The sequence below is a fragment of the Rosa chinensis genome, chromosome 1, assembly GCF_002994745.2.
Source record: "Rosa chinensis cultivar Old Blush chromosome 1, RchiOBHm-V2, whole genome shotgun sequence".
Lineage (NCBI taxonomy): Eukaryota > Viridiplantae > Streptophyta > Magnoliopsida > Rosales > Rosaceae > Rosa > Rosa chinensis.
In genome coordinates, this window is record NC_037088.1 from 37,849,954 (window position 1) to 37,863,430 (window position 13,477).

Consider the following 13,477-nt stretch of genomic DNA (forward strand, 5'->3'; position numbering starts at 1 on the left):
TAGATTAGTCCTTTTATTTTCCAAGAATTTTTGTAATGGCAATATGCCTTAGTCAATAAATGACAATTGTATTAAACTCTTTCTTATGTGGTGCACCCAATGAAATATGATGTCTAGGAAAGTCATTGAGATTAATGGTACTTAAGAGAGCCTCGCTCCACCAACATCTCTCTCTACTTTCCTGGTCATATTTGATTGGAGTTACCAAACGGATAGAGTGACTACAATGTGTATTAGTTTGATTTTATTTTGGATTAGACTTTTCGGGACCTTTGATGTAATCATTGGCTATCTTTATTAATAAAGTATCGTTATTCGATGTCATGGACATGTTTTAATTCCGAACTTTATTATTTTTCAGTATGTTTCCTGGAGAGTTGGAATGCCTTGTTGATAGTGGCACCACACATACTATATTGTGACAAAGGCAACTATTTCTATGGATGACGCCTAGTCAATCTTATGTGACTACGATGGCTGGACCATCACAATTGATTCATGGTTGAGGACCAGCTCAATTTGTGTTGTCAAATGGCACAAGTATTAATGTCACCGAAGCTCTAGGTGATCCAACCGTTGGATCTTCGTATAATTTTGAGAGGATGAACTAAGGGCGATCCGTGAGGATCCGACCGTTGGATCATTGTATAAATCGGTAAAGATAATCCTCTTGGTGATCTGTGAGGGTCCGACCGTTGGATCGTGGTATAATTGTGATTTGTAAATTATTTTTTGTCAAAAAAGGAAAGGAAAAAAAATCTAGAAAGATAGAAAATAAAAAATTTCAAAATAGAAAACCAAAAAAGTTTATATAGAGAAAATGGCAAATGAGGGGGATATATATAAGTCTTAATTGGTTTTAATTGCTTTGATAAAAAGTTATATAAAAAAATTAAAAGAAATGTTTACGGATTTTAACGGGTTCTAACGGAAAACCCGCAAACCCGCCGGGTTTGGCCCGCGAAACCCGTTAAGCTAACGGGTTCTTACCTGATCGGCCCGTTAAAAACCCGACCCGTTAAGAACCCGCACCGTACCCGCACTATACCCGCACGTTGCCAGGCCTAGGCTGGTGGACCCTATTGAGTTTTAAAGATATAAGAGCCAATGGTTTTCATGTGGAAACACATTGTGAGAATGGACAAGAGTTCCTTTGCATCACCTCTAATAACTACGGACGTAAACGAGTATTAGAGAAACTTATGTATCGATCTAGTGGGTTGTATGCAACCACTATTTGAATTATTGAATCCAACCATGTCATGAGAGATGACTTATGGGATTCTGACACATATAGGCTGGTCGTGATATGATGATTCATATATTAAAGACTTCACACGGACATCCATTTTTCAAAACGAAAAGAAGTCAGAACCAAAATTCTATCCAAGGTAGGGCTGGCGCCGCCTACCCCCTGCAGCCCAAAAGTGGTATTAATGCCACCAATACCTCCTTGGTTCCTTTTTCCTTCTTCTAAAGTCAATTGTGACTTCGTGGCTCAACCGGATACTTCCCTGGTTGCTTATAAAGCCCATCTTTCATTTTGCAAAGCCTGCTCTTTAGCAAAATTAGGATCGAGACCATCCTATGCAAAGGACACTAAAGAAAATATTCCATTCTTACAAAGAATCCAAGGTGATATTTGTGGACCTATTCAACCAACTTGCGGACCATTTAGATATTTTATGGTGTTGGTTGATGCATCGACACGATGGTCACATGTCATGCCATTGTCCACAAGAAATGCTGCATTTGCTAAACTCCTAGCACACATCATTAAATTAAGGGCTCACCATCCTGATCATCCCATTAAGTCAATTCGTCTTGACAATGTTGGAGAGTTTACATCAAAAACGTTTGATGACTATTGCATGTCCATTGGGATTGAGGTTGAACACCATGTTCCTCATGTTCACACCCAAAATGGTCTCGCAGAAGCTGCCATTAAAAGACTTCAAATGGTCGCTAGAGCATTGGTTATGCGCACCAATCTCCCTGTTTCTGCTTGGGGCTATGCAATATTGCATGCAGCTGTGCTAATTCGTCTGAGGCCTACTGCCACTCAACCCGTTTCTGTGTCCCAGATGGTTACTGGATATGAGCCTGATGTCTCACACTTACACATATTTGGGTGTACAGTTTATGTGCCAATTGCGCCGCCACAGCGCACTAAAATGGGTCCTCAAACACGATTAGGAATATATGTTGGATATGACTCTCCAACCATTATCTGCTACTTAGAACCCTTAACAGGCGATCTATTTACCGCTAGATTTGCGGATTGTTACTTTGATGAGACAGTCTTCCCCTCGTTAGGGGGAGATAGGAACAATAATGTTCAACAGGAACGACAGGAATTGTCCTGGTCTGTCCCCACTACGTCTCATCTTGATCCCCGAACCGCACAGTCCGAAATTGAAGTGCGGAGAATTCTCGATCTTCCGAACGTAGCAGACTCTATGCCTGATGCGTTTTCTGATATCGCTAAAGTGACAAGATCACATATACCTGCTGCAAACGTGCCTACAAGGATTGATGTCCCTAAAATTCATGGACATGGCGCCACCCCTAGGGTATTGGGCATGACGCCTCCACCGGCTACTAATAGTGATGGCAATGTGGCTCAGGCCGGTCTCCCATCAAGGAAACGTGGGAGGCCCAAAGGTTCAATGGATTCTCGCCCAAGAAAGACAGCGAGTTTGGCACAGAAAGATCCATTAATCATCGACATAAATAACCCGTCTCATGAAGATATTCCGGATTATGGTTATATCCAAGAGACATCATTGGGGGACGCTCCAATGTTAGAACCAATTCCAGGAAATAGGGAGGTCTCCATGAATTACACTAGTGTACATGAGACGTTGAATCGAGATTCTATTATCCTTGATGATGTGCTTGCATATTCTATTGCTCAAGAAATTATAGAACACGATGATATCAAACCTCGCTCCGTAGAGGAATGTCAACGAAGAGCAGACTGGCCTAAATGGAAAGATGTGATCCAGGTTGAATTGGATTCACTAACAAAGAGATAGGTATTTGGGCCTATAACGCTGACACCCCCAAGTATAAAGCCTGTTGGCCATAAATGGGTCTTTGTTAGAAAGCGTAATGAGAAAAATGTGGTTGTTAGATACAAAGCCCTCCTTGTGGTGCAAGGTTCCTCACAACGCCCTGGAATCGACTACGAGGAGACATATTCTCCCGTAATGGACGTTATAACGTTCCGCTACCTTGTCAATTTGGTAGTTTCTGAAAAACTTGACATGCAGCTTATGGATGTGGTTACAGCATATCTCTATGGGGATCTAGATTCATATATATATATATATATATATGAAGGTTCCAGATGGACTTCAATTACCCAAGTCAAGTGGCTCTAAACCACGGAGCGCGTTTTCAATAAGATTGAGATACTCACTATATGGATTGAAACAATCCGGACGGATGTGGTATAACCGTCTAAGTGACTACTTGATTGGGAAGGGATATGTCAAAAATGAAATATGTCCATGCGTGTTTATAAAGAGGACAAGTTCCAGATTTGCAATTGTAGCACTTTATGTCAATGACATGAACCTAATTGGAACTCTAGATGAGTTAAAGGAAACTGCTAAGTACTTGAAATCCGAATTTGAGATGAAAGATCTTGGAAAAACACAGTTTTGCCTCGGACTAGAACTCGAGCACCGTAGTGATGGGATTATGATCCATCAGTCAGCATATACTCAAAAATTATTAAGGCGCTTTAATGAAGATAAAGCAAAGCCTGTGAGTACTCCCATGATCGGTCATAGTCTTTAGCCTGAAAAAGATCCGTTTCGTCCAAGGGATGAGGACGAAGACTTATTAGAGGCTGAAGTGCCCTATCTAAGTGCAATAGGCGCATTATTGTACTTAGCTCAATGCAAAAGATCGGACATCTCATTCACAGTGAACTTGTTAGCTCGACACAGTTTTGCGCCAACACACCTCCATTGGATTGGCATTAAGACAATCTTTCAATACTTGAGAGGTACGATTGATATGGGCTTATTCTATCCCTACATAGAGAAAAGAAATAACGGAAGTGTGGGATCAGACTCCACAAGGAAAAACGCCACATTCCGTGATCCTCCTCCCTTCCATCAAAATGACAATGATGTCTTGATGGGTTTTGCTGATGCAGGGTATCTCTCTGACCCTCACAAAGGTTGCTCCCAAACGGGTTATGTCTTTACCATGGGAAACATTGTGATATTTTGGAGGTCTACAAAGCAGACCCTTGTTGCTACTTCCTCAAATCATGCAGAGATTATCGCTCTACATGAAGCCGTGTGAGAATGCATATGGCTAAGGTCTGTAGTTAGACACATTCGAGGAACTTGTGGTTTGAAGTCTACCACAGATGAACCTACATGCATTTATGAAGATAATGCAGCTTGTATTGAGCAAATGAAGTTAGGTTTCATCAAGGGCGACAACACCAAGCATATATCGCCTAAGTTCTTTTACAATCAGCAACAACAAACACTTCTAAATATTGAAGTGAATCAAATCTGTTCAGAGGATAATGTAGCGGACTTGTTTACCAAGTCGTTACCTAAATCCACCTTCGAGAAACATGTAAAGAGCATCGGATTAAGAAAGTTATCCGAACTCCCATAATTGTAGAAATCAGGGGGAGACCTTGACATCAGGGGGAGGTATGATGTCTACATGTTCGATCTCGAAGAGTGAAGGACGTGTTGTACTCTTTTTGCCCTTCGACCAGGGTTATTTTTGTCCCACAGGGTTTTTGTTACCTGTTAAGGTTTTTAGTGAGGCAACGATCAAAACGTCATCACCGAGTTTGAGCGACACAAGGGGGAGTGTGGAAGGATGTCGACTACTCCACATTCACGCACGTTGTGCTTCTTTTCTCCTTCGACCAAGGTTGTTTTTTCCCACAAGGTTTTTATCGTTTTTGACGAGGCAACTTAGAAGCGCATAGCAGAGGCAACACTATTGACATGAAATATCCAAGGGGGAGTGTTGTAAATGATAATGACTATTCATGCAATAGGTATTGCTTAATGTATGTGATTGACAGACTCGTAATGTATGCGATTGACATACTTGTAATGTGCGATTGATTAGTATAGCTATTATGTATTGCCTTTTGCATACATGATGTAACCCTATATAAACCTCATGGTGAGATGAATACAATACAATTATCCAATTCTCTACAACACTTGTACGTTTTTCATTTCTTTTGTAAAGAAGAAGCTAATTAATATATTGTGAGTTTGGAAGGGAACGAGGGATGTTTCTTTCCATTGCTGAATGGTGTTGCTGTGTATGTTTAGAGTTCCATGAGCTTAAATAACCGCTCCCTCTAGAAATTGGTGTACTTGGGTAGATTTTTTGAACGAGGATCCAGAGTAAAAGAGTGTGTTTCTTTTACCTGTAGTTGAGTAACTTTGGAGATGGCTAACAAAAGTGTGTGCATGTGTGTAGTTATATAATATCTATATATATTTAATTATTTATACAACTGGTCCATCTCAGGATCTCCCATTTATAAAGATAATATTTATGTCACTGAACCAAAACAAAATAAGAAACTTATTAAAAGTAATTCCAGCTAGTACGTATAAACTCATATTGCCATTGATAAAGTAATCGGCAATTTCGTTATATTGGGTGACGGTGAGCACGCGTGACCATCACTGAAACCAAACACGTGGGTAACCCGCTCTGATATCATGATAAAGTAATCTGGGATTCACATCCAAAACCAATTGACAATGGATAGAGTGATCCAAACCTTTATAAGCCCATGGGAAATGTTATATTTTTCTAATGTGAGAGTTATATTTTTCACATTCTCAACAGCCATACTTTATTTTCCTGCAGTTCTGCCACATGTCAATGCCATTACAGATTATGCATAGGGTCACTCTCATATTATGTTTGATTGCAGTCCTTGAAGAAGAAGAAAGCAAGAGCAACATACATAATTAGTGTGGTTGCTCAAGTTGTTCGGTTTCTTAGCAAACTCTATGAAACAATGCAATACAGTTGATAGAAAGGAGACTATAATTTTTTGGGACGTAAATCATGATTCTGATTTCTGTCACTGTTTGAAGTCCGCAGCCTGAATTTGGCAATTTCTTTTACCCTAGCTTCCCCAAATTGTTGTGACTAAATCTTGCTCTTGGTTAATACTTGTTAGTATATCATGTTTGGCATTCCTCACATTAACAAAACATTTCTACCCGAGAATTAGAAGCCCAAGCCCATAATTGTTTAAATACAATTGCTGTGGTTGTCTTGCTGTCAAAAACTCACTTGAAGACTTGAAGATCAGTTTGATGCCTTGCTGTCAGCTTCCCTATCTGATGTAGAACAGATAGCGGTCCAATTTCAAGAACAATTGGATCGTGCTAAGGGTGGAAACCGAAAAGGGACTAGTAGACGTGAAATGGGCCTCCGGAGTCCGATCGGGACGCACTTTAGCTTTCCGGAAAGGGAATCGCGCCAGAAAGCAAACTCGTCGCTATGCCACGACGTGTGACCTTTTTCGGGCTTTCGGGATCGTTTAGGGCCTCAAAACGGCATTTTTCTATTTTACCCGTTTTTGGTTTTCTTAGTTATTTTTGGATTGTTTTCGTTTTTATCCATGGGCCTTAGGGTTTCGTTGTTAGTCGCCCTAGGGTACTTTTCTCTTATTTATGCAGCCGCAAGCGGCTGCAGAAGGCATCTTATCATCTTTTATCAATATATTGAGATTATTCTCTTTTATCTCTGGTGGACTCCAGAATCGTTTGCTTAGGTTTATTGCTGGTAAACCTAGTTTATCATTCCGACTGCGTCAGGTGGTATCAGAGAAGGTCTTTCCTGTCTCTCCTATTTACCTTGGTAGCAATGGGTGAAGTTACAAAATCGGATATCGAAGCTCTCACGGCAGCGTTTACCGCTGCCATCAACACCATGAACACTCGGATGGATCAGCAGATTGGAGAAATTCGTGGGTTGTTAGGAGAGAGAAACAACAACAACAACAACAACAACAACAACAACAATGATCGGAATATAGGCAGGGAGGGAGGCCAGCGAATTAGGGCTCCACGTAGAGAGGTTGTTGTTCATACTTCAGAATCTGAGTCTAAAGAAGAGATGGTGCAATATGAACCACAAGGACAAGCTGACCAAGATTACAAATTCAAGGCCGAAATTCCTTTCTTTTCGGGCAACTTGGGTGTAGAAGATTATCTAGATTGGCAGCTTCAAGTGGATAGGTTCTTTGAGATCATGGAAGTTCCTGAACACAAGCAGGTTAAGCATGTTGCATGGAGATTGAAGAGTACTGCTGCAGTTTGGTGGGATAAATTGCAGAACACCCGCAAGAAACAAAGGAAGCAGGGTGTTAAAACATGGCGAAGAATGAAGCAGCTGATGATGGAGAGGTTCTTACCGGACGATTATGAACAGATTTTGTACAGATTGTATATCGAATGTGTCCAGGGAACTAGGACAGTGGCTGAATACACCGCTGAGTTCTTGCGTTACTCGGAGCGTAATGAATTAGGAGAAACTGAAGGTCAGAAGGTGGCTCGCTTTGTCAGTGGGCTGAAGCCTTCCATTCAAGAGAAAATCGGGTTGCAAACTGTTCATACTATGGCAGAAGCTTCAAACCTAGCATTGAAGGCAGAGTTGTTAGAGAAGCCTTCACGAGCTTCTTCTTTCCAAAGATATAACTACCAAAGGAGCACAGATCTAGTAAATTCTTCAACTGACAGGGGTAAAACCACACTGCAGAAAACAGAAGGTGCTTTTAGGGCTTCCAATCCTCCTTTTAAAGGTGTTGGTAGTTCTAGTGGTGCTCAAAATAGAGCCCCGAATCAGAGATTTAATAACCCTTATGCTAGACCTACGGGAGATGTCTGTTATCGATGCAACAAGCCTGGACATAGGTCTAATGTGTGTCCAGAGAGGAGACAAACTACTCTTATAGGTGAATATGATGAAGATGAAGAAGAAGGAGGAAGAGGTGACGATTATGATGGGGCTGAGTTCGCGGAGGAGGAGTCTCCTGAAAAGGTTAATATTGTATTGCAGCGGGTCTTATTATGTCCCAAAGAAGATGGACAACGGCGCAATATTTTAGATCATTTTGTTCCGTCAATAACAAGGTGTGCAATTTGATTGTGGATAATGGGAGCTGCGAAAACTTTGTAGCCAAGAAACTGGTGGAATACTTGCAGTTACCTACGCAGCCTCATGAAGCACCTTATTCCCTTGGTTGGGTCAAGAAAGGTCCACAAGTTCGAGTTATTGATTCTTGCAAAGTACCGGTCTCCATTGGTAAGCATTATAAAGATGAAGTTATGTGTGATATTATTGATATGGATGCTTGTCATATTTTATTTGGACGACCTTGGCAATATGATGTGGATGTAATTTACAAAGGCAGAGATAACGTGATGATGTTTATGTGGGATAGTCATAAAATTGCTATGGCTCCCGTGAGTCAATTTGAAAAATCTGGTGGGAAGAAAGGGGAGAGTTTCCTGACCTTATCTAGTAGTGAGTTTGAGATGGAGGAGGCTTTTAGAGAAACTGAAGTTTTCTGCCCAGTAGTGATAAAGGGATTGTTGGCTACAGAAAAGGAAGATGTGTTGATCCCTAAAGAAGTGCAGAAGTTGTTGGGAGATTTTGAAGAGTTGATTTCAGATGAGTTGCCCAACGAACTACCACCTATGAGAGACATCCAACATCAGATCGATTTGGTTCCTGGAGCTAGCCTGCCAAATCTGCCACATTACCGAATGAGTCCCAAGGAGAATGAGATTTTGAGGGAGCAGATCGAAGACTTGTTGAAAAAGGGGTTCATCCGAGAGAGTATGAGTCCTTGTGCAGTTCCCGTCCTCCTTGTTCCTAAGAAGGGCAATCAATGGCGGATGTGTGTTGATAGCAGGGCCATTAATAAGATAACTGTGAAGTACAGGTTTCCTATTCCTCGTTTGGAAGACATGCTTGACGAGCTAGAAGGTTCCAAAGTGTTTACCAAGATAGACCTTCGAAGTGGATATCACCAAATTCGAATCAAGCCAGGAGATGAATGGAAGACAGCTTTTAAGAGCAAGGATGGCTTGTACGAGTGGATGGTCATGCCATTCGGGTTGTCTAATGCACCCAGCACTTTTATGAGGCTTATGAACCAGGTTCTTCGCCCCTTTATGGGTTCCTTTGTAGTAGTGTATTTTGATGATATACTGATATATAGCAGGACCAAAGAAGAACATCTGGTGCATTTGAAGCAGGTTTTGGAAGCTTTACAGGAGAATAAACTGTACATCAACTTAAAAAAATGTACATTCTGCACCAACAAGTTATTATTTCTGGGATTTGTGGTTGGAGAAGAAGGCATTCAGGTTGATGAAGAGAAGGTACGAGCAATAAGAGAATGGCCAGCTCCGAAAACAGTTTCTGAAGTGCGGAGCTTTCATGGTTTAGCTACTTTCTACAGGAGATTTGTGAAGAATTTCAGTACCATTACTGCCCCTATTACTGAATGTTTGAAGAAAGGCAAATTCCAATGGGGAGAGGAACAAGAGAAGAGCTTTGCCTTAATCAAGGAGAAGCTTTGTACTGCACCAGTTCTTGCTCTTCCTAATTTTGACAAGGTATTCGAGGTAGAATGTGATGCTAGTGGCGTGGGAGTGGGTGCTGTATTGTCACAAGAGAAGAAACCCGTAGCATTCTTTAGTGAAAAGTTGAGTGAAGCTCGTCAGAAGTGGAGTACTTATGACCAAGAATTTTATGCAGTGTTCCGGGCATTGAGGCAATGGGAGCACTACTTGATTCAGAGGGAGTTCGTACTGTTCACCGATCACCAAGCCTTGAAGTACCTCAATAGCCAGAAAACTGTGAATAAAATGCATGCAAGGTGGGTGAGTTTTCTGCAGAAGTTTCCTTTTGTGATTCAACATAAATCTGGTACTCTTAACCGGGTCGCAGATGCTTTGAGTAGGAGGGCGTCCTTACTGGTCACTTTAGCTCAGGAGATTGTGGGGTTTGACCTCTTGAAGGAGTTGTATGAAGAAGATGTTGATTTCAAGGAAATTTGGGCCAAGTGCAGCAATAACAATGCAGTCGCAGATTTTTATGAGAATGAAGGATATTTATTCAAGGGCAACAGACTTTGTATCCCTAGTTCTTCATTGAGGGAAAAACTGATCCGAGATCTGCATGGAGGAGGATTGAGCGGGCACTTGGGCAGAGACAAGACTATTGCTAGTCTTGAGGAGCGGTATTTCTGGCCACAGTTGAAGAAGGATGCAGGAACTATTGTGAGAAAGTGCTACACCTGCCAAGTATCTAAGGGTCAGTCCCAAAATACAGGTCTTTATCTACCTTTACCTGTTCCTGATGACATTTGGCAGGACCTTGCTATGGATTTTGTGTTGGGCTTACCCCGTACCCAAAGGGGAGTGGATTCAGTGTTTGTGGTAGTTGACAGGTTCTCTAAGATGGTGCATTTCATCGCATGTAAAAAGACTGCTGATGCTTCTAATATAGCTAAATTGTTCTTCAGGGAAGTGGTTCGTTTGCATGGAGTACCCAAGTCCATTACATCTGACAGAGACACCAAGTTCCTTAGCCATTTCTGGATTACTTTGTGGAGGATGTTTGGAACATCTTTGAACCGTAGTAGCACAGCCCATCCTCAAACGGATGGCCAGACAGAGGTTACTAACAGAACTTTGGGTAACATGGTCCGGAGCGTTTGTGGAGATCGACCCAAACAGTGGGATTATGCTTTGCCCCAGGTGGAGTTTGCTTATAACAGTGCTGTGCATAGCGCCACAGGGAAGTCACCATTCTCCTTAGTTTATACTACTGTTCCTCAACATGTGGTTGATCTGGTGAAGCTTCCTAAGGTTCCTGGAGTTAGTGTTGCTGCTGATAGTATGGCTAGAGATGTACAAGCTGTTCGAGATGAAGTTAAGGCTAAGCTGGAAGCAACTAATGCTAAGAATAAAACTGCAGCTGATAAACATCGGCGAGTTAAAGTATTCCAGGAAGGTGATGACGTGATGGTGTTCCTGAGGAAGGAGAGATTCCCTGTTGGTACCTATAACAAGTTGAAGCCCAGAAAATATGGTCCTTTTAAGGTGGTGAAGAAGATCAATGATAATGCTTATGTTGTTGCACTTCCAGATTCAATGGGCATTTCTAACACTTTCAATGTTGCTGATCTGCATGAGTTTCATGAAGATGAGGTTCTTTATCCTGAAGAGAACTCGGGGTCGAGTTCTTCGGAGGTGGAGGAGACTGATGTAGAACAGATAGCGGTCCAATTTCAAGAACAATTGGATCGTGCTAAGGGTGGAAACCGAAAAGGGACTAGTAGACGTGAAATGGGCCTCCGGAGTCCGATCGGGACGCACTTTAGCTTTCCGGAAAGGGAATCGCGCCAGAAAGCAAACTCGTCGCTACGCCACGACATGTGACCTTTTTCGGGCTTTCGGGATCGTTTAGGGCCTCAAAACGGCATTTTTCTATTTTACCCGTTTTTGGTTTTCTTAGTTATTTTTGGATTGTTTTCGTTTTTATCCATGGGCCTTAGGGTTTCGTTGTTAGTCGCCCTAGGGTACTTTTCTCTTATTTATGCAGCCGCAAGCGGCTGCAGAAGGCATCTTATCATCTTTTATCAATATATTGAGATTATTCTCTTTTATCTCTGGTGGACTCCAGAATCGTTTGCTTAGGTTTATTGCTGGTAAACCTAGTTTATCATTCCGACTGCGTCACTATCTTAGCATAATAGTTTAATTGCAACTTGGTTCTTCTTCTCTTTTGTGTGGCTGCCTTGCTCTCGAAAGCCAAAGGCTAAGTTTGAAGAATTAGTTCAATTACAACTTGATATTCTCATCACAGTTTGCTGCATTGTTGTCGTGCTTCCCCAACCCATCTCATCTTGTTGTCTTGTCCAAGATCAAGCTTCAACCTTGCAGATCAGAAGAAGTCCCTTCTTCCTCATGGCATAAGTAAACTCATGCATGTCATCTCTTTCACAAAAGTCAATGGTTTTTCATGGGTTCCATTTGGGTGTCAGTTTTGATTAAGGAGTTGGAGTGTTTGGCTTCTAGAATTGGTGTTCCCAATTGAAATTAGGAGCATGGGTTTACACGTGCAATCTGAAATTAAGGGTATGGGTTTACCTTCTCAAATTGAGTTTAAGGGTTCTTTGAGTGAACTGTTCTTTCTCTTCCTCCTCTATATATATATTGGTTCTTTGTTCCTATTCGGGTATTGAAAACACTTGTGCTTTTCAGTCCCTTTGTTTATCAAGAGTTTATCTCTTTGGTTTTCTGCTTTTCAAAGTGTATTGTTCCATGTTGAAAACAATTTGAAAAACACAAAACCATTCATGCATATTCATCTCTTGCATCCCATGAGTTCAGTTGGGAATTGTAAGCTTCAAAGGTGAAATCTCCAAGTCGAACTTGCTGCGTTCATAGCTTGTTTCATAATTGAGATTTCTGAGTTGTATCACTTGTATAAACAATTAGCAAGTAGTGATTACACACAGCCTAGTGAGTCAGTCTAGGAATGATTGCCACGGTCAGTCCAATCCCTGTAGTGGAAACTTGTAATCTGTTTTTCATTAGTGATTTGGTTTTGGTCTTTCAAGTGTAAAGGCCATGCAGATGTTTTCCCTTGATAGTTTACTGCGTCAACAAAAATCTGTGTTCTTTAATGCTTAGTTGGTTTGCTTGATTGTTCAATATATTCTGTTCAATATCAGCACTCAGGATTGATCACCCAGTTGCAATCCCTGAGAAAGTTTTGAACAAAAAAATTGGTTGTGAGCCTATTCAGCCCCCTCTAGGCTCCTTCTAGGATCTTCAATACTAAATACTGATCGACGCACTAAATCATAAAGATTGGTTAGTTGGGCATTAGCTAATCTAGCTTAGGCAGTCAAATCATATGAATTTGGTATCAATAATCTTCTTTATGCGGTGTGTAAAGATGTCAGAAACTTATGAATGGAGGCTCCTCTTGTTATCTTCATAGTTCCTGGTGCTTTCTTTTGAATATAACTTTGCTTGGAATGGTGGTAGTGCTTTGGTTGCTTTAGTTTGCTTTTCGTTGGGTGTTTTTTCCTTTTGCTTTGGCTTTAGGCCTTGGTTCGTACCCTAGCTTCCCCAAATTGAGGTGACTAAATCTTGCTCTTGGTTAATACTAAAAACTGATCGACGCACTAAATTATAAAGATTGGTTAGTTGGTCATTAGCTGATCTAGCTTAGGCAGTCAAATAAAATGAATTTAGTATCAGTAATCTTCTTTATGCGGTGTGTAAAGATGTCAGAAACTTAGGAATGGAGGCTCCTCTTGTTATCTTCATAGTTCCTGATGCTTTCTTTTGAATAGAACTTTGCTTAGAATGGTGGTTGTGCTTTGGTTGCTTTAGTTAGCTTTTCGATGGGTGTTTTT